The sequence below is a fragment of the Dermochelys coriacea genome, chromosome 9 (genome assembly GCF_009764565.3).
Source record: "Dermochelys coriacea isolate rDerCor1 chromosome 9, rDerCor1.pri.v4, whole genome shotgun sequence".
Classification (NCBI taxonomy): domain Eukaryota; kingdom Metazoa; phylum Chordata; order Testudines; family Dermochelyidae; genus Dermochelys; species Dermochelys coriacea.
Genome location: NC_050076.1, coordinates 21,560,233 through 21,585,252, shown reverse-complemented (window position 1 = coordinate 21,585,252; position 25,020 = coordinate 21,560,233). Strand labels below are relative to the sequence as shown.

The window sequence follows — 25,020 nt, the reverse complement described above, 5'->3', positions numbered from 1 at the left end:
ATCATCTCAGCTTCCACAGCTCTTTGCCATGTTGTTTTTGAGTGGCCTCATTTTTGCTTGCCTTCAGGTGTCAATCTTATTGCTACTCTGGTGATGGAATCAGTTTCCATTCGAAGCACATGACTGATCCATCTTCTATTGCCTCCTATGGCAATGATGGTGCTCAGATCCTCTTGGCTGCACTGTGTCAATAGATCTTGGTTTGAGATAGAGGATTTTTCTGAGGCAGGTTGTATGGAATGAAGACAGTTTGGACATTTAATTCTATATATGCAGTGCTGCCATAGAATCCTAGAAATGTAGGGTTGGAAGGAACCTCAAGAGACCATCTTGTCCATCTCCCAACGCTGAGGCAGGACCAAGTATACCTAGATAATTCCTGATCGGTGTTTGTCTAGCCTTTTAAAATCTCTGATAGGGATTCCACAGTCTCTCTCGGAAGCCTATTCCAGTGCTTAACAATCCCCATAGTTATAAAGTTTTCCCTAACCCAAATCTTTCTTGCTGGAAATTAATCCCATTACTTCTTGTTCTACCTCCAGTGGACATGGAGAACATTTGATCATTGTATTTAACATAGTTGATGAATGCTATCAAGTGTCCCCTCAGTCTTCTTCATTCAGGACTAAACACGTTCAGTTTTTTGACCTTTCCTCATAGGTCAGGTTTTCTTAGGATGACCAGATGTTCTGATTTTATAGGGACAGTCCTGATATTTGGGGCTTTGTCTGATATAGACACCTATTACCCCCCAGCCCCTGTCCCAGTTTTTCACACTTGGTGTCTGATCACCCCAGGTTTTCTAAACCTTTTAGCATTTTTTTTGTTGCTTTCCTCTGATCTCACTCTTTGATGTAGCCACATCTTTCTTAAAGCATGCACCAGAACTTCACACAGTAGGCTGAGACCTCACCAGTGCCAAATAGTGTGACAATTACCTCCCTTGATTTGCATAAAGAAGTTCTGTTAATACACCCCAGAATTATATTAGCCTTTTTTTGGTAACTACATCACACTGTTAGTTCATATTGAGTTTGTGACCCACTATAACCCCCAGATCTTTTTGTGAAGTGCTGCTGTCCACCCAGTTCCCCTTTTTTTGTATTTGTGTGCATTTGAGTTTTCCTTCCTAATTGTAGTGCTGTGTTCTTGTCTTTATTGAATTTCATCTTATTGATTTCAGACCACTTTTCCAGTTTGTCAAGGTCAGTTTGAATTGTAATCCTGTCCTTCAACATGCTTGCAATGCCTCCCCATTTGGCATAATCTGCAAATTTTATAAGCATACTCTTCACTCCATTATCCAAGTCACTGATGAAAATATTGAATAGCACTGGATGCAGGACAGACTCCTGTGGAACCCCACTAGATATGTCCTCTTAACCATGTGTGCTACTGACAGACAGTACATTAATTCTTATAGCTCTTGATCCAAAGCCTTTTGAAGTGAATGTATTCTCCCAGAGTTTTTAATGGGCTTTGAATCCAATGCTGTAGGGATGGATTGCAACTTTATGATCCAGTCCTTCTTGACCAATGAAAGAAGCAAACTGCTCCAGCTCTTTTGCTGGCACAGGTTATTTCTCCCTCCATGGCAGCTCCATTGCAGTGACTGACGAATGGGGAGGAAGACCTTTGCTCCACCCTCTCCTTATCCACTTGCATAGAAGGAAGTGGAACAGCTGAACAGCAGCATTTTCTCTCCTACTGTTCAGGGTCTTATGTGGTGTGTAGCCTGTGCAGTGAAGTAAGGGGGCTTTTTACTCCCCCTACTCCACTGCAAAGGCTCAGAGTAGTGCTCCTGACTAGTCCCAAAGTATGTGCAGTGGTTGCCATTGAACAAATCAACATTTAATTTACCAAGCTGTGGTAACTGAGATGCTAGTTGTTTCCCTAGTCCTTCAAAAGGGAATAACTATGGTATCTTAAGTATTGCGGGGTGGTAGTCACTAGTAAATGTTGACTTTTCAATGGTGACAACTGCACATTCATTTATTTGGTTATCTGTAACATTAGAAATGAATAATCTTCCAGAGTGCTTTTCTCTAGAACATTTGAAAAAAAAAAAGAGTAGTAATTTTTTCCTGGTCAGAGTGTTCTTGACAATTTAAACTTTTTCTGAAAAAGCTATGGCTAGTTCAAGGAGTCATCATGGTTGACTGACAAAAGTGTAATAAAACTGCAAAGGTTCACTAATGAGGGGATATGTCTGGGACAACAGAGGTAGGAGAGAGCTTGAAGTGACCTTTCAAATATTTATTGATTGAAATTTGACATGGCTATTCTAAAACATAGCATGCAAAACAATAGCTGCCTTTTGGGATGGAGCATGAGAAACCAGGCAAGGGGCTGGGCCCAGATGCACCAGAGAGAAATATAATTAATATAATATATTTAATGAGGTTAACCTCAGGGTTACACAGACTAAAAATCCCCAAAATTTCCATTAGCTTTGTTCTTTTATCATTAACTTTTTTATTAAAAAAAGCATTTATGCTAAATCTTATAACTGTAGGTCAAACTGCTTATGCTAACTCTTATATCACTAATAATAAAACTTATAACTGTTAGGCTATTATAAGCCTCACTAAACCATAGCTTATTAACAAGCCTACCTAATGTTAATGTTTAGGCTGCATGTTTTTCTATTTGCAGCTCTGCTATATTGGTATCACTTTTAATTATTAAAAGCAATTTCTTACACGCTATATGAATTAAGCTTGTCTCAAATCCTCTCCAGGATTAGGTCATGATTCACAGGTCAACAAGAGGATGATCTGAGTTACCATGATGAGTACATTCATGCCTATATTAGCCGATTTGAAAGCAACTGATAGTCGCATCAGAAGTCCTATCCAAAGTCTAAAGTGGTTCATGAGATCTGCCAGGCTACTAAAAGGGGACTATTAGACAATCTCATTTTGTGGTATGTTGCTTTTCTGTCAGTAGTAATGGATAGATCAGATGTCATCCTTGATAATGGCACTTCTTACTGCTCAACAAGGTGTTATGCTCCAAATGGCATAAGCTCTAGGATATATGCATACTGAAATGAGTGTTATGAACATATTTAGCAACCAAACAGAACACAGGGGAATGGAGCATGAATAAGCTCATGGTCATCTCACTTGCACATACTCTAGGGCAGGAGCCAGAGGTCCTTCTCTCTTTGCATGGGTTTATTCTTCTATACCTCTGCTTTTTCCACAAGGTTATACCATCTCAGAAGACAGGATGTCCCACATAGTACTTAAGTGTGAAGACTAAGAATTCTGAAAGGAATGGTGCTATCTTATCTCTGCAGTCTTTCCGCAGAAAATCGTGAATTTACCCCTTAGACAGCAGGTCACATTGGTTGAGGAAATGTCTTAAAATCCTACTGCCCTATTGTACTCTCCTTTTCCAAATGTAAAGCCATATTGAACTGTAATTTTTTAAAGCAGAAGTCCTCAATGAAATCCATTGGGACTTCTGTCTATAAAGTAATGGCATGATATGGCCCATACTATTTTTTTAGTTTGAAAATTGTTTATTACACTTATGATCCTTACTAGCATTCACTACTGGTGTGGTTGCAGCTAGAGTTTTCTTAGATATCCTAGTACAGATAAAATTCTAGGGTAAAATAGTGGACTCTTTGACTTTAATAGTAGTTTTGCCCTTGACTGCAATGGGGCCAGGATTTCACTACCAATATGTTCTATATCAGGGGTGGGAAAACTACAGCCCACGGGCCGCATCTGGCCTGTCAGACCTTTAAATTTGGCCCTGGAGCTCCCTCTGGGGAGTGGAGTCGTGCAGATTGGGGCAAGCCCCTGCCCTGGCTCCTAGGAAGCAGCTGGCATGTCCCCCCTCTGGCTCCTATGTGTAGGAGCAGCCAGGGGACTCTGCATGCTGCCCAAGCCCCGCCCCTGCAGCTCCCATTGGCTGGAAACTGCGGCCAATGGGAGCTGTGGGGGCGGCACCTCTGGATGGGGCAGTGTGCAGAGCCGCCTGGCTGTGCCTCTGCATACTAGCTGGAGCGGGGGACATGCTGCTGCTTCGGGGAGTTGCTTGAGGAAAGCGCTGCCTGGAGCCTGCACCCTTGAGCCCCCCCCATGCCCCAACCCCCTTCCCCAGCCGTGATCCCCCTTCCACCCTCCAAACCCATCAATTCCAATCCTTTACCCCAAGCCCTTCAGCCCCACCCCAGAGCCTGCACCCCCCAGCCAGAGCCCTCATTCCCTCCCATGCCCCAACCCTTTGCCTCAGCCCTAATTCCCCTCCTGCCCTCCAAACCCCTCAATCCCAGCCCAGAGCACCCTCCTGCACCCCAAAGCCCTCATCCCAGCCCCACCCCAGAGCCCACACCCTCAGCCAGAACCCTCAACCCCTACCGCACCCCAACCCTCAATTGCCTGAGCACTCATAGCCCGCCAAACAATTTCCATATCCAAATGTTGTCCTCAGGCCAAAAAGTTTGCCTACCCCTGTGTAAATTCAAGCAGACAAATAGGCAAGTTACTTAGTTTATGTACTACGTGATCAAGAATATTTCATCAGTCTTGAAGAACATGGCCAAATTCACTGGTTCCTAACCAGACACAGCCTGAGTCTCGAGGGAGTTATCATTCCATATTACACTGAAAATCTCTAAGCACTGTCATTGTAATGAAAAAAAATCTTTCACAATGGACAGTTTGAAAGATGTAAAAGTTATTCTCTGTCACTGAGATTTTATGAGTAAAGATGCTTTTGAGCACTGCATCCCTAAGCAATCCCAATAAATCAGCATTACTGAAAACATTAAAAGCTTAGTTGGGCAGAGAAAATGATACCTGCAGAAAATTATGATTTTTGCTTTTGTAATGCTTCAAGAACACTTTATAACATCATGAAGGCCAACTCCTCCTATGAAGTTGACAACAGCTATGAGTGGAGTTTCTATAGTGGAAAACATGAAACCGAGAAATTTTTAGCAGACCAAATGTGTTTAATGTTTCCTAACTGCACTAGGATTAATGGCGAATCACATTACCCAAGATCTAAAGTGACTGAAAATCTCCTGGAGCTTTTAAAGATTTAAAGGAGGGTAGCTTTGGAGATTTACAATAGTTTCAAATTTGCAAGTGCTACAAATACCATTATCCAAGCAAGTCTTTATTAATCAAAATAAATAAAACCTTTTCTCTTTATGCTAGGAAAGTATAGAAACATCTCTGTAACTTCTGCAGAATATGTGGTGAAAAACATAGAAGTAAAAACTGCAGTCCTGTACCTAGAAATGAGTTACTTAGAGCCAAATGAAATTAATAGGCAGCAGATTTAAAACAATGCACAGTCAACCTGTAGAACTTCTTGCCACAGGATGTTGTGAGGGCCAAGACTATAACAGGGTTCAAAAAAGAACTAGATGCATTCATGGAGGATAGGTCCATCAATGGCTATTAGTCAGGATGGGCAGGGATGGTGTCCCTAGCCTGTTTGCCAGAAGCTTGAAATGGGCAACAGGGGATGGATCACTTAATGATTACCTGTTCTGTGCATTCCCTCTGAAGCACCTGGTATTAGCCACTGTTGGAACACAGGATACTGGGCTAGATGGACCTTTGGTCTGACCCAGTATGGCCGTTCTTATGTTCAAATTCTGCTCTATTACCTGTAGAGCCCTGTGCAGATACAAATTTATATCTGCAGATGTGGATATCCACAGTGATAAATCTTGGAGCCGCGGCCCCATGTTCTCCTCCTTTCGCCGCTGCAGTTCCTGGGAGAGCCCTGTGGTTCCGCTGATACTGATTTATATCTTCATCTGGGGATATAAATTTGTATCTGCACAGGGCTCTAGTTACCTGGGTGTAGCTCAAATGATTTAATAGGAGTTACTCCACATTTACACCATTGTAAGGGCCTAATCCAAAGCCTGTTGGATGTGGAAGTCTTTCCATTGATTTGAACGGGTTTTGTGTCGGACCTAACTGGGAGCAAAATTTGATGCTGGAGGTAAAACCAGCTCCATTCCTCTAAGGGTGCTGAGTGTCTTTTCACAGCAGCACTGGCTCAGTTCCTCTGCACAAAATAGGAGGCAGGACTCCATTTGTTTTAGTCAAAAGATGAGTCCACATACCCACATAACTTCTGCATAATTGTTTTGAAAATCTAGGATGTGAAATAATGGAGCCCTGAGACAGCCCCTTTAAGGCTTAACATGTCCCTTTTTCTTGCTACCCAAACCATAACTGCCACAGGCTGTGCAGGGTTTTAGTAGGTAAGAGCAAATTCTGTGCAATCCAGTGTAATGGGAGAAGCAGCAGTCATTGTTACTCTGGATATCTGACTTGTACATAAGTGGCTTATTCTAGGGGATATGCAAAAAAAATAGTGCTGTGTACTGATACACCTACTGTCTACTGGATTGAGCCAGTAGTGGAAATCTGATGGTGATACATAAATGAACTGGATCAAAGTAATAGCTGGTGAGGATTTCGGCCCATTCCTGCAGATTTACTCATGTAGTAACTCCATTCTAGGGTTGTGCTCTGAGTCACATTTGCAATGGCCTGTATATAGAGACCTCCTAGCAATCTACTAAAATATATTTGCAAGTAAGCTTTTAAGAGGCTTAATTTAATTTTTGTTAATGTTTTAAGTAATTGAGTTTCACATAATTGATCATTTTTATATGAATCTGAATTTCATGTTCTGTCAAACAACACTCCACTCTTCATTTAGACTGTACTGTTTGTATGCGAAGGTCCCCAATCCTGCAAACATTTATGCATTTGTGTTCCTTTATTCATAGGAGTACTAATTTGTTAGTCTCTAAGGTGCCACGAGTACTCCTTTTCTTTTGACATAAGTGTGTGAGTAATCACACTGAGTTCTGCGTATTTGCAGGATAGGAGCTTAAATTATTATTTTCAGGACTACTTTCATTTTGTGAGAGCTTTTCTGCAGTTTCTATTATTGTAGGGGAGTTTTAATGATAGAGTTATTTCTAGCTTTCAGTGTGTTTTTTCTTAGAGAAATTAAACAGCCCTTTTTTAAAAGAACAATCGTATAGAGTTGAAATGAAAGTTGGGACAATTTAAGAATAATTCAGACCTGATGCTTAAAGTTGATAAATTTCAGTGCATTTTTGCTCTTCATGTGTCAACAAGAGTTTACCTAGCCCACTTCATGCTTTGAATGTGTACAGAAGCTTCTGTTACATATAAATTGTTTTCCTTTCAATTGCTATTTCTCCCCAAGTATTTCTACCTTTTATTTTTTTGTATTATCTTTATGTCAAAACATTTCTCAACTTCGTTTCCAAGGCTCTTGCCTTCTATTGTGCAGGCTTTTTATTGTTTCACAGAAGAAACTTGCCACAAAGTTGTGTTATGCTCTTCCTGATTATTTTACTTCCTAACACTAACAACATTTCAAGCTTCTATAAATGGTGGTGCCTTCATGCAATAGACTCCATCCTCTTTTTCTTTTTGTTTCCCTCAGACTCTTCCTGTATTTAAATGTAAAGGATGACATTGCTGAAAAACAGGTGACTACTTCTTTCACTTCCTCAATTCCCACTCTCTTGCAAAGCACTGTTTGTGTCAGGATGCAGTTAAGATTGATTGATTGCTTTCGGCCATGACAATATCCTTATCCTGTTGTGCAGAGTGATCAGGCTTCCAACTGAAGCCATTTGCAATTAATATTTTTATCATTTATCACTTTTTTTAACCTCTGAAAGTAACATTAATCCCTCCCAGCAGCTTTTCCCATGAGACCCAATGACTGCACCTTGTCTCTTTATTACCTTTTGTGAGCTATATTAAGCTTTAGTGAAGAGGTCATTAGAGACTTTAGCCCAAGTAGTTTTAGTAGTATGCAATGAGAAAAAGGTAGATTAGAGAAGGTCTAGGACAGAACTGGAGGAGAGGAACTTCAGACAGCAATTGTAGACTGTATTCAGTGAGCTTAGAGGAGAAAGGGAGTAGGAAGGTGGAGTAGTTGGAGAGTGAAATGGGCTGAAGTGTGGTTTTTGTTTTAGATTGAAAGATTAAAGCATGCTTGTATTGTGAGTTGTAAGAGCCCCAGGAGAATGAGAGGTTGAGAAGAGTAAGGAAGGGAATGAGTATGGGCATGAGGGAGATCAGAAGATGGGATGGGATCACTGGAGCATATAGAAGGGTTAGAGGAGGAGAGTAGATGAGAAACTTGTGTCTATGTGACAGTAGAAGGAAGAAAGAATTTTAGGAGGAGAAGGTGGGGGAGAAAATTTGGGGAGAGGGAAGGTAATATACTTAGCCATTTTTTTTCTTGGCAAGGTCCTGTGCAGAGAGAGAAGTGGAGAAAAGAGGTGGGGAGGGTTTGACTCACTCTTCGGAGTTGGTGAGAAGGCAGCTGATGTTGTGAGTATGGGATTCAATTAAGTTGCAGAAGTAGAGTACTTCAGGTAGGAAGATGGCAGAAGTGAAAGAGGAGAGAGCAAATTTAGAGTGGAGGAAGTCAGCCTGGTCACAGGATTTCTGCTGCAGATGTTCCACAGGGTAAGGGCAAAAGTGGAGGAAGTGGATATAGGGAGTGATCCCGGGCTGGTGGTTGGCAGAACAGACCTTACAATGGGCAAGATGGGGAAAAGTGTCAAGGATGTAGGAGAGTGAAGCATGGAGAAAATCAACATCTGTGTGAATGGAAGAAAGGAGGAGAGGGCTGAGAGTAGACAAAGCCATATATGTTGTTGGACTGAAATTCACAGGCTGAGTTACAGGGTGCGTGTATGTGTGCATGCATGCGTGGGTGGTAGTGAAAGATACGTGGTGAAGGTCAGAGAGGAAGAACTTGGCAACAGAGATCAGAGAAAGTGCAGTGCTTGGTGAGGGCCCAAGAACAGTGGGAGCGCTGAACCAGCGCTGCAGGTCATCATAAAGCACGTGGGTGAGGAAAAATGCAGTGAAGGGTTCGGATGGGTCATCAATATGGAAGCTGAGATCACAGATGATATGTGAGGAGAGTATTGACTGGTGAGCCTTCTTTTAGGCCTAATACCTAGTAAGTACACCAAGATCCCAAGGTGCTTTGAGACTGCTGTTAGACTAGTGTATGAAGGGGAAAAAATGCCGGTTTGCAAAAGATATAAAATAACTTTAACATACTGCCCTGTGTCACTTAGTACATGATTTTTCAAGGAATGTAGTAACCACAAGACTTAGATGTTAAGTTGACAAATTTAATGTATTTATTGGAAATGTACATCTAAATATAAATAGTACAAACAATAAATGCCAGATGCTGATCTTTCAGTTGGAAGTTTATGAAATGTGTGAAAAATCTGTTTATATATGAGAAGAAGAAACAACCTAAAATGAATCTGTAAACAAGGTACCTATCATAAGGTCCAATTGTGGGCAATGAGTCAAACTAGACAGCACTGTCATCAGTCTCATACTTGTCATTGATAACATATATGCCTGTTATGTGCTAATAATTAATTCATAAATACCAATCACGTTTGTGTACCTGAGGTCTCTTTAATTACTAAATAAGACTGAACCTGAATTGGTAACAAGAAGAAGAGAGAGCCAGGAGTCCAGATCAGAGAGGAAGGATGATGAGGAGTAGGTGGGTGGCTGGTAAATGGCAGCAATTTGGAGATGGAGACAAGCGAAGATTAGGGTTCTGAGCTATTTAAAACAGGAGAGAAAGGGGAAGGGAAGGAAGTGGCAGGAATGGGAGAGGAGAAGCCTAACCACCTCTCCATCCTCATGGTCTGATCCAGGGCTGGAAGAAAAGGAGAGGCCTGAATAAGAGAGGAAAACGGCAGATGCAGTGTCTGAAAAAGGAATCCAAGTCTCTGGAGGAGTCGGATATGAAGAGGGTGTGTGTATGGCTGTGATTTTTTTTTTTTTTAAAAGAGATGGAGGGGTGTTCCAGAGACAGCAGGGAAGGGTGAGGGAGCGTGAAGGGGATGGGCATGGGCATGGGCATGAGTTTAGGAATGGTGGTAGGGGGAAGTGGAGGGGTAGGAGTTGGAGATGGTCCAGGATGGAGGGAGAGGCCAGGATTGAGCATATGTCACCAGAGGTGGCGCAGGAAGTGGCAGAGACTGGTGTGGCTGTGGGATCTGGATTTGTGCTGCTGGGAGGAAGGGAGAGATCAGGATGAAGAAGAGGAGATAAAGCTGATGGGAACTGTAGAGGGGTGATGGCCACCAGGAGAGGGAAGGAGGAACAGGATAGATGCTGCAATGGAGAAAAAGGGTGCGGTCGGAACCAGGGGGTAGTAGAGATGGATGAGGTTACAAAACAAAACTAGAGTTTCAGAAATGCTGTGATTGCAGAAGCTGCCTGTGCAGCTAGACAGCTAGCTTGTAGTGTCCAGGGAGAAGGAAGAAGGTGACTGGGTTGCACCACAGGAGGATCTTGGGGGATGCGAGAGGGAGACTGAGAGACTATTGGCTTCCTGGTGCTTGCAGAAGATCATCCTGCCAGGTTGGTTCCAGTTACCCGGATTCTTCCTCAATCTATTTTAAATATGTAAACATAATTTGCTGTTAGGCCCCATGCTGCTTTCACATTCAGAAACAAGTATGAAAAGTCTACCCTAGCAATCTCCTCACTTTCTGGCTATAATTTGGGAACTGTGAATTCTTCTTAGTCTTTACTTTTGACCAGTCTCTAAATTTCTCACGAATAGTTCCTGCTCTGCTGTGCTCTTAAAACATTGTCATTTGAATGTGGCCATTACCATACTGAATCAACCCATGAGTCTTACAGTTCAGTATCCTATCTGACAGGGGCCAGGACCAGATGTTTCTGAGGAAAGTGCAAGAAACCCCACAATAGAAAGAGTAAGTATAATCTGCCCCCCTTGAAAGTCGCCTCCTAATTCCTACTAGTTAGGAAATGTTTCAAAGTTTGAACCAATCCTTATCTCCCTTCCAATTCCCTTTTGATAACATTAACTATTGATATAAATATCCACTCTCTCTTTGAATTGTGAATCTAAATTCTTGGCATCAGTGACTTTAGATTCCTATACTTATCTCTTAATGGCTTCACTGAGTCTTGTATACATGCTTAACAGTTAGCCACTAAAATTTGCTAACTGGGTTTTCACTCTTGCTAACAGAACACTACTGCTTGGTATTCATTTAAGGAAATCTCATACAAATGGATATATCTGCTGAGCACAGCTGCTGTAGCTGTGGGTTGGATTAGGTGGAACTATATTCTCTACAGCAATAAAGTAGTTACGGCACATGGAGGAAATCTGCTTGTAGAGAGCACATTCATAACTAACACTTTTTTCAGAAATTTTATATTTTTAAGACTAGAAATAAACTTAGTGCTGTAGAATTTATTTACAATTTATGTCTATAGCTCATAAGGTGAGTCACAAACCCTTGTATCTCTGAGGAACGAAGTAAAGCTTTGTCCATATAATCTAGCGTCTCTACTTTATCAATGTAAGGGATCAGATTCTTTAGTGTGGTGCAAAGGTGAACCTGCAGTGGTGTAGAGCCAGTGTAGAGGCTCTTATGTCATGCTTCCTCTTTGCTGGTGGCAGGAAAAAGGAGGGTGGCCAGAACACATCTACGCACCATGGATCCTTGGCTGCACTTTTGGCCCCCTTGAGCTGTTGGTAGCTAGAGCAACCATCAGAGGCATCGCTCTGGTATGGAGCACCACCAAGATCAGGGGAATACAAAGGTGATATTTAAGCTGGGCATGCATGCACATAAACATGCTTTCTCCTAGGCCATACCTATGGTCTCTGCAGATCAGCCAGTTCCAAATAGTCCAAAGAGATTCAAACATAAATCTGCTTAGTCTGTTGAACAGTCCATGACAAATTCAGTTAGATACAAGAAATTTTTTTTCTGCTTTGTGTCAAGTTATTTAAACTCCTTCACATTCTGCTATTTTTCCGATTGCTTCAGAAAGCTCCATTTTGTTGGCTCTATTTCTAGTTTTTCCGTTTACTTGTCCCATGCTCTTGGACAAGCCAGTCTCTATCTCAGTATCCCCACTTGTAAAATGGAGATAATAGCTACAGTGATCATCATCCATTACTTATGGCAAGGTTCCAGATATTTAATTTCATTTGATACCATTGTGATGGGTTGGACCCCTCAGTCCGGGATGCTACCTGATATACTGGGGTCCCACTGAGCCCGGCTGTTCCACCAGCCTGGGCTTCCTCACCCTGTCCTTGCTGTGCCAGGCCCTCAAGCCTTCTCTAGCACATACACAGGTAAGGCCACACCCAGCTGCAGACTAAGGTGACCAGATGTCCTGATTTTAAAGGGACAGTCCCGATTTTTGGTCTTTTTCTTATATAGTCTCCTATGACCCCCGCACCCCCTGTCCTGATTTTTCACACTTGCTGTCTGGTCACCCTACTGCAGACACGGACTAAAATCAGCTCTATGTGGGAAGATTCAAGTGGGGATTTACCCAGCACTCACGTGCACCCCTCCTTTGAAGTGTAAACTCCAAAATTATATTGTCTTATGCTGTATAGAGAGAGATCTGTACAGTGCAAGCTCTTAAAAATCACCTCCTCCTGTGATGGTATCGGGTTAGAATATGACCATGCAACTCATTGTTGCTACCACTGTTATATAATTGCAACAAATCTTACAAAAATATGATGCATGGCCAGAAAGGGTTAAGCATCCTGCAGGTAAATGACCCAAATTCAACCTTAGAGACATGTTAGAAAAGTGCAGAGCTGGTGCTCGGGGTGGGGAGAGTGCGCAGAACTCCATGGCCCCCCTGCCTAGAAACCAGATCTGCTGCTGGTTGCTTCCAGGGCATAGTGCAATGTTGGAACAGGTAGGGACTAGCCTGCCTTAGCTGGGCAGCACTGCTGATGGGACTTTTAATGGCCTGGTCGGTGGTGCTGACCAGAGTCACCGTGACCCAGTTCTGAGTCATGACCCATGGTTTGAAAACCACTGATGTAGAATTTGCATAGTGGTGCCTCCCGCCATTGATACTGGCATAGAGATCATTACTGGTGCTTCTGATGTCTGTTGGTACAATGTAGATCACCCCTCAGGCTATTCTAATCTATACCAGAGGACTGGCCAGGTATTGGATCAGCCCAAGCTCAGGTGAGCACAAAGGAGGCTCAGAGGTATCTTTGTACTCCTCCATCTTACTTGCAGTTGTAGCTGAGGATTTGGGACCTATAAGTATAACAGAAAATATTCACAGGAGTCTCAATCGTTCCTCTCCCTAGCCCCGGACGTGTGTAGAAGTCACCATCTGCATACAGATCTGTCCCTGCCTGTGTGTGGGGTGTCTAGGTGAGGGGTCAGCTGTCTTTCTACTGTGTGATTCCCTGGATCCCGCAGAAGAACGACAAATTCAGGATTGATGTGTGGCAAGGAAGGGGATATACATCAACTTTCAGTCATGTATGCTGGACATCCAATCAGACATTAATGCAGCCTCAAATGTATTAACTTCTGAGCAAAGGTCCCTGGTTGCAATAGAACAACACTTTTTTAAGTGAGGCTGAGGAGAAATGGTTATCAGGGGGAGCCAATCTAAAGTTACAGGCAGATAAGATGTAGCATGGAAGAACGGAGTCTCTGCAGAGATGGCTCTGGCTTGCAGAGGATGATTAGCTATGTGTACAGCTCTTGTGTGTTTATTGGATTTAGGGGGCTGACTTTTCAGCTTCTTTCACAGAAAGCTAATGGTCTACAAAGGGAGAATTTGCTAGAAATGCCCTTAGATTATTTTAAAATCTACAAAAGCATTCAGACACTAGTCTGGTATCCAGGATCTATTAGCCCAGCCCTACTAGACAGAAGGTATAACTGGAAGTAGGGTCAAATGTTTTCCTTTCCATTCTTTACTCATGCCTCCAGTCACTCAGCCAAGAAATTAGATAGTATATGCATCATCAGTAGACACTCCCATTAGAAGCTATGAGATTGAATTTACAGTCTTTCCAGCTGAGCCTATTTGTGTAGTCTCACATGAGAGGTGAAATGACAAGAATGCTTGTAACTCCTTCCCAGAAAAAAACACATTGTTACACAGCTATTGTAATAACCACACAATAGTAGAGATCCTAACAGCAATGTAAGGAGAGTTGTATACCGATCTTGTTGACACAATAATGAGACCTTTCTTGCCTATATGTAACTCTCTGCTTATTGCTTTACTCTGTTCCTCCAGTGCAAGCCCTCACACTTCTGCTAGCTTTAGATGTAATAGAAACAGTAGCTACTGCTTGGTTTGTCAGACTCCTCCATGGAAAAAAATAAATAAAGCAAACCGTTCTTGTAGAGGGACAAGAGTAAGAGACATATTCAATAGCCCAATGAACTGAGAGACAAAAAAGTGTTTACATCACACTTGGACTGTTTGAGCACCAATTCATATAACCAATTTTGTACCCAGGAGCAACAGTGATGCTGCTAGAAACAAAGAATGACTTGAGAGAATGTGCGTATGAGACAAAGTAGTAAATACAGGCACTCCCTGTGGGCCGGGAGAAATTACAAGTATATTTGGAAACTCATGGCCATTTTTAAAAGACCTGTTAATGTATTGTTAGCATAGCTACCTCTCAGAAAAAGTGACAAATTAGGAGTTCTGCTGAATAAAAGAAAACTCTAGAGGGAGTGTTCTGTATTTATTGTTTTACTGTGGGGTGTGGGTGGGAGCCAAACCAGTGAGGATTTTACAGTAGGAATGGCTTTTATGGCTTCATTATATCTATCACTATTGCCCAGTATACTCTCACAGTAACAAGGGAAAGACCAAATTGTTCAGAAAGACTAAACACCAGGGTTTTCTGCTCATGGATGGGACTTGAACTGGCTGCTTTGGGAGGTTACAGGCATGGAGCTGATAGCACAGTCTGAGATTGAGTAGCACAGGCAGGTTGGCCAACAAGGTCATGTGAAGGAATGGGCAGAGACTTGATCCGTCCATGTAGGTCAATCAGCCACCTCTAGCTTGTTGTGCCAGGGACTTTAAAGGGACACTGTAATAGACTGCATTGGATCTTTGGCAGCTATGGATATAATTAGTCCTAGGTTTAAAGAGAGCGTTATTTTCTTCTACTGCAGGGCACTCATTGTTCCCTATGTTGTATATTCCTTGCTAAATAATGGGTGCGGTTTAGTGAAATGAAGGGCATGCCTCCAAATCATTGTTTGGGTTTTGGGGCCTAGGAATTAAATGTGTTGATTTAATCCATCTATTGAATTCATACAGAACCTGTTGCCTAGCACTAAGGACTGGTATCTAAGTATAAGAGAAATCTGACCACTTGCCTGAGTGGATGTTAGACCGTCACTACTTGATTAGCTCAATGCTTGGTTTTTATTGCACAATAAGGGATAGCATGTCTCCAAACAGTTAAAGCTCTGCTGGCTTAGTATTTTGACCAGTAGGGCTTGTATGCTAAATGCTCAGATAGTAAGAGATGAGGGCCATAGAAGTTCCTAATAGGAGGTATTTAATTCCTTAAAGTACCAACAGCAAGATAGATAGGATCAGAGCAGGTAAGGCTCCAAGAAGACTACCAGCCTCCTGCTACCTATGTGTTGTGTGTGTGTGTGGTCAGTAACATCATAGCCGACTGCCTTTTTCCACACACAGAATTATCAGTATCTGCTTTTGGCCTCCCAGAGGTGATGTTCAAAATACTCTGCCAGTTCACAGCACTATCATGATAGTGTCTGGTAGGCAAGTCCCTTTCTCTCCTCACTCATTTCTAGACTTCTGTTTCCCCCATCTCTTTCTTGGGATTTCCTTTGCTACTCCATCCTGTTGCCTACTTCCATCTCCCGTCACATCTATAAAAACAAAAGGAGTACTTGTGGCACCTTAGAGACTAACAAATTTTATCTGAGCATAAGCTTTCGTGAGCTAAGCTCACTTCATCGGATGAAGTGAGCTGTAGCTCACGAAAGCTTATGCTCAAATAAATTTGTTAGTCTCTAAGGTGCCACAAGTACTCCTTTTGTTTTTGCGAATACAGACTAACACGGCTGCTACTCTGAAACCTCACATCTATGTTTGCCATTACTGACTTGGAGTCCTTCCACCTGCAACTGTCTAGTGCCTGTTTCTGGCAGCACACCAGTCCTACTCTTTAGATGCTGGTGTCTCCCCAGTTCTCAAGCTCCTGCCGCCACCACCTGCTTCCTAGACTGTGTTGTACTGGGCTTCCCCTAGGACTGACTTCAAATATCAGATTACAGTATCACATTGTTCCATTTAAAATGATGTAGAAGTCTTTGTGGCAGACTGGAATATATTGGTATTTTTTAAAAGTGTAAGCACAGTATATTGTGATAAGATGCTTTTGATAGGAGATTATCATATGTCACATATTTGTCTGTTTCTATATAGGTTTCCGTGTGTGTGTGTGTGTGTGCATATGTATGCTGAATAGTAGAACAAATTGATGTTGAAATACCCTTGTAATACGTTGCAGCAAAAGCAATCTCCCTGTTTTGTACTGTCCTAAAAAAAAAATAAGCATAATTTACAAGTGGTGTTGAATAGGAATGTTTTCCCTCTGCTGGTTCTGGCTCCTAGTTATGTTGTAGATCTCCTTGAAAGTGAAAACTGAGAGGGTTTTACTTGCATTTGATGCAAAAGAGCTTATTGAATCCTTGTGTGTTTGACATTTTTGTTCCATGCAAAGAATGCTAGAGTCATAAAGTAATTCATAGAACTTTTTCAGGAAGACTGTAAATTTCAGCCTTTGAATTGTCAGGTCACTGCCAAGCTAAGATCTGAGATGTATTGACCCTGAATGTTCTGCAGCTGCAGCAGAAGTAATTTGTTTGCTTTTTAGAAAGATCCACTTCTCTCCAGTTTTACTAAAAAGTATATGTTCATACAGCCACACACACAACTACTGACTTAATTTTCTTAACCTAGACCAGTAAGCTCCTAGGGGCCAGGAGCGTCTTACAAAAAGCTGGTACTGCTCCCAGTACAATGGAACCTTAATCTTAGTGGGGCTTCTGGGCACTACTGTAATAGGAACAGAAGTGGAGTTGGGACCAAACCTGCATCTTAAAACTTTGATGGTGTTCAAAATTAGACACATCTAATGGCCCCTTTTAGCAGACTTTACACTGGACTGAACTAAAATCCTTGAATCTAATGTGTGTGTGTGTGGGGGGAGGGAGTTAATCAGGTCTTAGGCCTACACAATAGTTCTACCCATGGTGTATTTGAAATCCTGGGTCCTAATTTTGCAACTTGAACCTCGCTCTACAGTTTCTTTTAGCAGCACAAAATGGTAAATCTTTCTTTCTCATTCAAATGTTAAGGATGCCTGTAATGGCATGGCACCCATCTCTTGCAAGCACCCCTTCTGGTCAGGTGTGTCTGAGGTCTTTAAATAGTCCTAGCCCTGATATTGGGCCATACCCCCAGGGCTTCCTCCCTGGAGGCAATGGTTTTGCCCTCTTGGTCTACTCTGCCCCCAGCTCTCTTGCTGGGCCACTAAGTAGTTCAGTTCCCCTTCTGGAGGTTAATTGCTATCCGAGTGTAGGCCTAGGGGGGTTGGGGGATGGGAGGGACAAATCCAGGTCCACCCACTACTCCTGGTCCCAGCCCAGGGACCCTAAGAATAGCAACCATGTGCCACCATGTCCCTTTAACTACACAGCTTTCAATCCCTGGGCCACTTCCCCACAGGCCCCAGACTTCGCCAAACCTTCACCCTTACCGCAGGGCTCATTTAAGTTCAGACCCAGCAGCCAGTGAGACAGCCAGGAGCTCTTCCTTGCTGCCCACACTGAGCTGATGTGATGCTGCAGTTCCCTTTGGCCAGTCAGGAACACTATCTGCATCCTCTAGCTCAGTGGCTCCCAACCTTTCCAGGCACTGAATGCATCCGATGAACTGAGCTGTAGCTCACGAAAGCTTATGCTCAAATAAATTTGTTAGTCTCTAAGGTGCCACAAGTACTCCTTCTTATACACTGAAATGTAAGTACATAGAGGAGTATAAACAAATCATTGTCTGTATGAAATTTTAGTTTGTACTTACTTAACTAGTGTTTTTATGTAGCCTGTTGTAAAACTAGACAAATATCTAGATGAGTTGATGTACCTCTGCGTACACCCAGGGGTACATGTACCCCTGGTTGAGAACTACTGCTCCAGCAATGAACTGACTGTCTCTGGCTCTGCAACTCCTTTTATATGGCCCTCCTGGACCCTGACTGGCCGCTTCCCCTGCTGCCTTTCTGATTGGTTGTTTGGAGGACTCCCCTGGTGCTCCTTTTCTGTGATGGCTGTGGCAGGACACTGAGGCCTCCAGCAGGGGGCCTTTACGCTTAGTCCACCCCATCACAATGCCATTAATTTGGATAATTGTTCAGTGCTGTTATGACGTGTGTATGTGTGTGTGTTTGTGTGCGCACCTTCACTTTGACATTTGATAATAAAAAGAAAGATAAATTAATCTCCATATTTTTCTGTACTGCTATTATTTCCTCCTTGTTGGCCATTTGTTGTCATAGGTCATAGTGATGTGGAAACTTCTTATAGTTCTTTAGTCTGTATAATAAATCCAGGGTCTGGTTCTGGATTTCATGTGTTGGGTTCAGTTTGATTTAGGAGGAGTACCAAGTTATTCCTAGTACTTTCTGTCTCTCTCCCTCCCTCCCTTCCTCCTCAGGCATTTTATAGGCAAAGACCAAAAATTTCAAATGTGGGTGCCTAAAGTTAGATGCTTAAATCAAAGCAACAAATGTCATAATTACCATGCAATAAATCATGTGTGCTGAGCCATTAAAGTTAAGAGGAATGTTAAGTGGGTGCGCAGAACCTTTGCAAATCAAATTATTTAGGTGCCCCAATATAGATTTCAGTATCTAGCTTTACGCATGCATTTTGATAATCTTGGTATAACCCTTTTTCAATGTGGCTGTCATGTATCTTGCATCTGGCATGATGCTGCACATCTGTATGTATCTCAGTTAGATAGCCATGCATCCAACTGAGCTGTGGGAAGGCAGCAGGCATTTGATTGCAGCTGTGCCTTCTGGACATAAGGGGCCACTGCGAAGCCAAGCAGATGCTTCCCTTCTGACTGTTTGCCCTGTTGGATCACAGCCTGAAAGGAGCAGCCAGGAGCAGACAATGGAAGTGGCAGCAACTGGAGGAAACAGCAGTGATATGGGCAGCAGCAACCCCCCTCCACACCAGAAGATGAGGAGCCCAGGGTTGGCCCCGGCTTGCCTCAGGCCTCAGAGAGCTACACCAGGCTTCTTGCTGCCCCCTCCCTATACTCCTAGGCTTTCCAGGCACCTTTCTAGCAAACCGAGGCACCCACCCAACTTCTGTTCTCCCAGCAGCCCCCTAACTCCGGTTCCAACTCCCCAGCCACTAGCTCACCCAGTTACCTACAGACACCCTCTAGTGCCCACTTGCCTACCCCAGCCATAGCTACTATGTTTTTTGCTGCTACGTGCCCTGTTTCATATAATTGATTGGGGAAGGCAGGGTATGTTTTCTATAAGCTTAAATTTATGGCTGTATAAAAATTATTTGCAAATGTACAAATGAGTTCTTTAATTTGTGTTAAAATCACACAAGAAATTACATAAAATTTGGCATCTAAGCATCTTCATTTTGTGCCATGTTTTGTTACATGTGAAATGCTCCGGCTCACGATCCCATTTCTGGTTAGATATAGGGTGACCAGATAGCAACTGTGAAAAAACAGGACAGGGAGTGGGTAGTAATAGGCACCTATATAAGAAAAAGTCCCAAAAAACGGGACTGTCCCTTTTAAAAATGGGACATCTGGTCACCCTAGTTAGGTATAATAACCACATTTCTGTTCATTCTTTCAAGGAAATGGATGATATTTGCTTGGGAATGTCTGTGGCTCTAATATCTGTTGCTTTATTTATATGGCCCAAAATCCAATCAGTTCAATTTGAAATACTTGATGATGTTGTAGTTACAAACTCAATATTTCAGAACAGCTGGAAAGGGAGGGTAGAAGTTTAAATAAAGGATATCAGTATCCGAAGCAATCATAGAATCATAGAATATCAGGGTTGGAAGGGACCCCAGAAGGTCATCTAGTCCAACCCCCTGCTCAAAGCAGGACCAAGTCCCAGTTAAATCATCCTAGCCAGGGCTTTGTCAAGCCTGACCTTAAAAACCTCTAAGGAAGGAGATTCTACCACCTCCCTAGGTAACGCATTCCAGTGTTTCACCACCCTCTTAGTGAAAAAGTTTTTCCTAATATCCAATCTAAACCTCCCCCATTGCAACTTGAGACCATTACTCCTCGTTCTGTCATCTGCTACCATTGAGAACAGTCTAGAGCCATCCTCTTTGAAACCCCCTTTCAGGTAGTTGAAAGCAGCTATCAAATCCCCCCTCATTCTTCTCTTCTGCAGACTAAACAATCCCAGCTCCCTCAGCCTCTCCTCATAAGTCATGTGCTCTAGACCCCTAATCATTTTTGTTGCCCTTCGCTGTACTCTTTCCAATTTATCCACATCCTTCTTGTAGTGTGGGGCCCAAAACTGGACACAGTACTCCAGATGAGGCCTCACCAGTGTCGAATAGAGGGGAACGATCACGTCCCTCGATCTGCTCGCTATGCCCCTACTTATACATCCCAAAATGCCATTGGCCTTCTTGGCAACAAGGGCACACTGCTGACTCATATCCAGCTTCTCGTCCACTGTCACCCCTAGGTCCTTTTCCGCAGAACTGCTGCCGAGCCATTCGGTCCCTAGTCTGTAGCGGTGCATTGGATTCTTCCATCCTAAGTGCAGGACCCTGCACTTATCCTTATTGAACCTCATTAGATTTCTTTTGGCCCAATCTTCCAATTTGTCTAGGTCCTTCTGTATCCTATCCCTCCCCTCCAGCGTATCTACCACTCCTCCCAGTTTAGTATCATCCGCAAATTTGCTGAGAGTGCAATCCACACCATCCTCCAGATCATTTATGAAGATATTGAACAAAACGGGCCCCAGGACCGACCCCTGGGGCACTCCACTTGACACCGGCTGCCAACTAGACATGGAGCCATTGTTCACTACCCGTTGAGCCCGACAATCTAGCCAGCTTTCTACCCACCTTATAGTGCATTCATCCAGCCCATACTTCCTTAACTTGCTGACAAGAATGCTGTGGGAGACCGTGTCAAAAGCTTTGCTAAAGTCAAGAAACAATACATCCACTGCTTTCCCTTCATCCACAGAACCAGTAATCTCATCATAAAAGGCGATTAGATTAGTCAGGCATGACCTTCCCTTGGTGAATCCATGCTGACTGTTCCTGATCACTTTCCTCTCCTCTAAGTGCTTCAGGATTGATTCTTTGAGGACCTGCTCCATGATTTTTCCAGGGACTGAGGTGAGGCTGACCGGCCTGTAGTTCCCAGGATCCTCCTTCTTCCCTTTTTTAAAGATGGGCACTACATTAGCCTTTTTCCAGTCATCCGGGACTTCCCCCGTTCGCCACGAGTTTTCAAAGATAATGGCCAAGGGCTCTGCAATCACAGCCGCCAATTCCCTCAGCACTCTCGGATGCAATTCGTCCGGCCCCATGGACTTGTGCACTTCCAGCTTTTCTAAATAGTCCCTAACCACCTCTATCTCTACAGAGGGCTGGCCATCTCTTCCCCATTTTGTGATGCCCAGCACAGCAGTCTGGGAGCTGACCTTGTTAGTGAAAACAGAGGCAAAAAAAGCATTGAGTACATTAGCTTTTTCCACATCCTCTGTCACTAGCTTGCCTCCCTCATTCAGTAAGGGGCCCACACTTTCCTTGGCTTTCTTCTTGTTGCCAACATACCTGAAGAAACCCTTCTTGTTACTCTTGACATCTCTTGCTAGCTGCAGCTCCAGGTGCGATTTGGCCCTCCTGATATCTTTCCTACATGCCCGAGCAATATTTTTATACTCTTCCCTGGTCATATGTCCAACCTTCCACTTCTTGTAAGCTTCTTTTTTATGTTTAAGATCCGCTAGGATTTCACCATTAAGCCAAGCTGGTCGCCTGCCATATTTACTATTCTTTCGACTCATCGGGATGGTTTGTCCCTGTAACCTCAACAGGGATTCCTTGAAATACAGCCAGCTGTATCACTTTAAATCTCTATCATTAATATAGGTCAACTGATGTGAAATAATTAAATTATCTTTAACTGTGTTCTCTGCTATATTTCTTCATAGAGTGTGTTTTTATAGCTCACCATTCTACTGCTCTTTGATATTAACACTTTTTAATGTTTCAGATTTTTTTAGGAAAAGCATGAATTAATATTTAATGGAGCCCAAGTGTCAGGGAGTCATTCTGATTACATTTCTAGCTTAGATAATATTTCAGAAAATACACAGAACTATGAGAAATAATTATATAGTCATTATTTGACAGCTAACAATGGAAAATATTTTTTCTCCCATAATATGATCTATTCTTATGACACAGCATCCCTATTAGCTTTCTATAATTCTATAATTTCAGCTACTACTTTTTCTGAGATGTAGATTTGCTAATGAGTTATTTTCCTTCACTAAGTCAATTGTTTCACTGGCCAATGAAGCTAAATAATGATGACTTTTTTTTAAAGCAAGAGCTCTAACATTGTGGTTGGCACGCTAATCAGAAATGCCAAGGTCACTCTTTTGTGTTTATCAGATTATGCATCATTTACAAGAAGAATTACTAGAATAACACAGAAAATTGCATATTTCCTTTCAGCAGTTTTACTCAGAATGGGTTTTAGTTAAGGAAATGAAAAATGTCTAGCATGTTGTAGCAACTGGTAAGTGGCTTTGTCCTTTTTTGCGAACACAGCTGCAAATTATATTTGACAAAAGAAGAAATAATGCACAAAAAGTGATGCTTTTGCAGGCAGCACACAGGTTTTTTTTTTTAAAGGCCGTTCTAGAGTGGCAGACAAATAAGGTTACTTAGGTATTGTATTGTAAACATTAGTTGCTTGATTAGTAAGAGATTACATACAGTGTGGCTGCTGGCTCACATTAGACTTGTCTGCCTTTGAGAAGTGCACTTTTGCAACCTGCATATTGATGTAATAGTACTGATGCCACTTACAATGTTGCAGTGCCTGGCCTATTTATCCTGTCTCAGGTGCTCATGGTGCACAGTATCCACATGCTGCCCTCCCAGATAGGCAACAAATGTGAACAGGTTGCAAATCAATATTATATACCACAGATATTATGCATCTGCTCCATGGAGCTGTGCTAGGAATTGGTACTGAGCCTATGTCCAGTGGTTTTATCACTGGGAGCTTTAGTCTGAGTAAGGAATGTAGAATTTGGCCCTTAAAGTAGTTTTGAAATTCCCAGGGGTGGATATGACAGCATTTTTATGGCAGTTGATTCTGGCTGTTGGATACCATATTCTAGTCCTTCCAAATTGTAGGCTAGCAGTTCTCCCCAGTGTCTATGATTTGCTTGCTTATGGTTTCCTGATTCAGTGCCAGTCCTGCCCCAACATTTGTTAGAGTAGCTGAGAGATGGTTCTAGGTTGTGTCATAGGCCTGAAAATCTTAATAATGGCACAAAGTAAATGGATTGTACTGATGAATCTGGTGCTGTATTTTTGTTTTTTTGTCAGCTTCTTTGATGGAGCTTCAGGACATATATCTGGCAACCTACAATGAGCCTCAAAATTGAGCCATATTTTGTGTGTGTATCTATTTGTATGGGCAACTAACACATTTGTGAGTACTTGTGCTAAATTGCATGTCATTCTTTGAAAATGTGATTTGTGTCCATATGATCCTGGCTTTATTTCCTCCCCCCCCCTTAGTTTTAATTATATACTTCCCCCTCATTTAACTTGTATTTTTAATAATAGCAATCATGCTTTGACTTCTTGGTATGAGTTTCTAGCTTTACATGAGCATTTCTCTGAGGGAAAAGTCTGTGCAGTGAGGTGCATAGCATTCACTGGATCACTGGTGGGAAGGGTGACAGTCAGGGCAAGGGGAAACAGTTCAGTGTACTCTTCATATAAAAATAAAGATCACCCAGACCTTTAAAAACCCAAAGAGAAGTCACACAGATGAGTATGAGTCATTTTAATGTCAAATATTTACCTGAGGACATGAAGTTGCTCAAGTGTACATGTGCACACATACGGATGCACCTCCTGTGAAATCTATGTGGAGTGTCTGCTTTCCTTTTGATAATATTCTAACTTTGTCAAATAACTTAATGGAAGCAATATATTGCCCTGTTAGGTAGAAAATGTTTTCACTTTTTTCTTTTAAGCAGCAGTACCTTTTTTTCCTCAATCACGTTAATGATATTTCACAATCTGCAAAAAAACATGAATGTATTCAGAGCATGGTGGTGACACCAATTTTATGAATATCATATTGCACTGCTAGCCTGACATCTAGATGATGGAATTATCCTCAACATCTTTTTTGAGGGGAAAAGTTTGGAGGCATCTCTTGATATAAAATATGGGAAATAAAAGTTGAACTGTCCTTGAGAATACTCTGAATTCCAGGAATTGTGTTCAAGTTAGTTTAAGCTATAAAATCTAAAGGAAGTTTTTTTTTTGCTTCTTAACAGTTGTTTTTCAGTCACCCTTACAGGAAAATAATGTTTCCATATGTTATGTGTTTCAGATGATGAAATGCAGATAAAGGTAAATTTCAATTTATTTTACCTTGAAAAACAAACAAACATTGGTTTATGATGTCCAACTATTTTTAAAAGCTCTGTAAACAACTTTTGTATACTTAGAGCCTGTTCCTGCATTTCCTTTCAATCAAGCATAATGCGTGTTACTGTCTATAGTTCCTCTGAGTGTTGCCTCTATAGGACTATGCATGATAGCTAGCACTGTGCTGAGCATTAAGAGTTTGCAGGATATGATTCTCATATAAAAATATTATAATGTGGGATTTTCAGAAGTGCTCCGTGTTGGCCTAACTCTGCAATGGCTCACTTGAGAGAAGTTAGTTGATGCTCAGTGCTTTTGGAAATCCCACCCTAAATGTTTTAAAAAAATAATTCTTTCACTTACCTGCTAAA

General features: G+C 42.2%; 1 long non-coding RNA gene across 3 annotated transcripts in view; it reads left to right on the top strand.

Annotated features, from left to right (window-relative positions):
• Positions 1–25,020, top strand: part of LOC119861459 — a 60,604-nt gene that overhangs the window by 32,730 nt on the left and 2,854 nt on the right. The gene's annotated exons all lie outside the window — the stretch shown is intronic.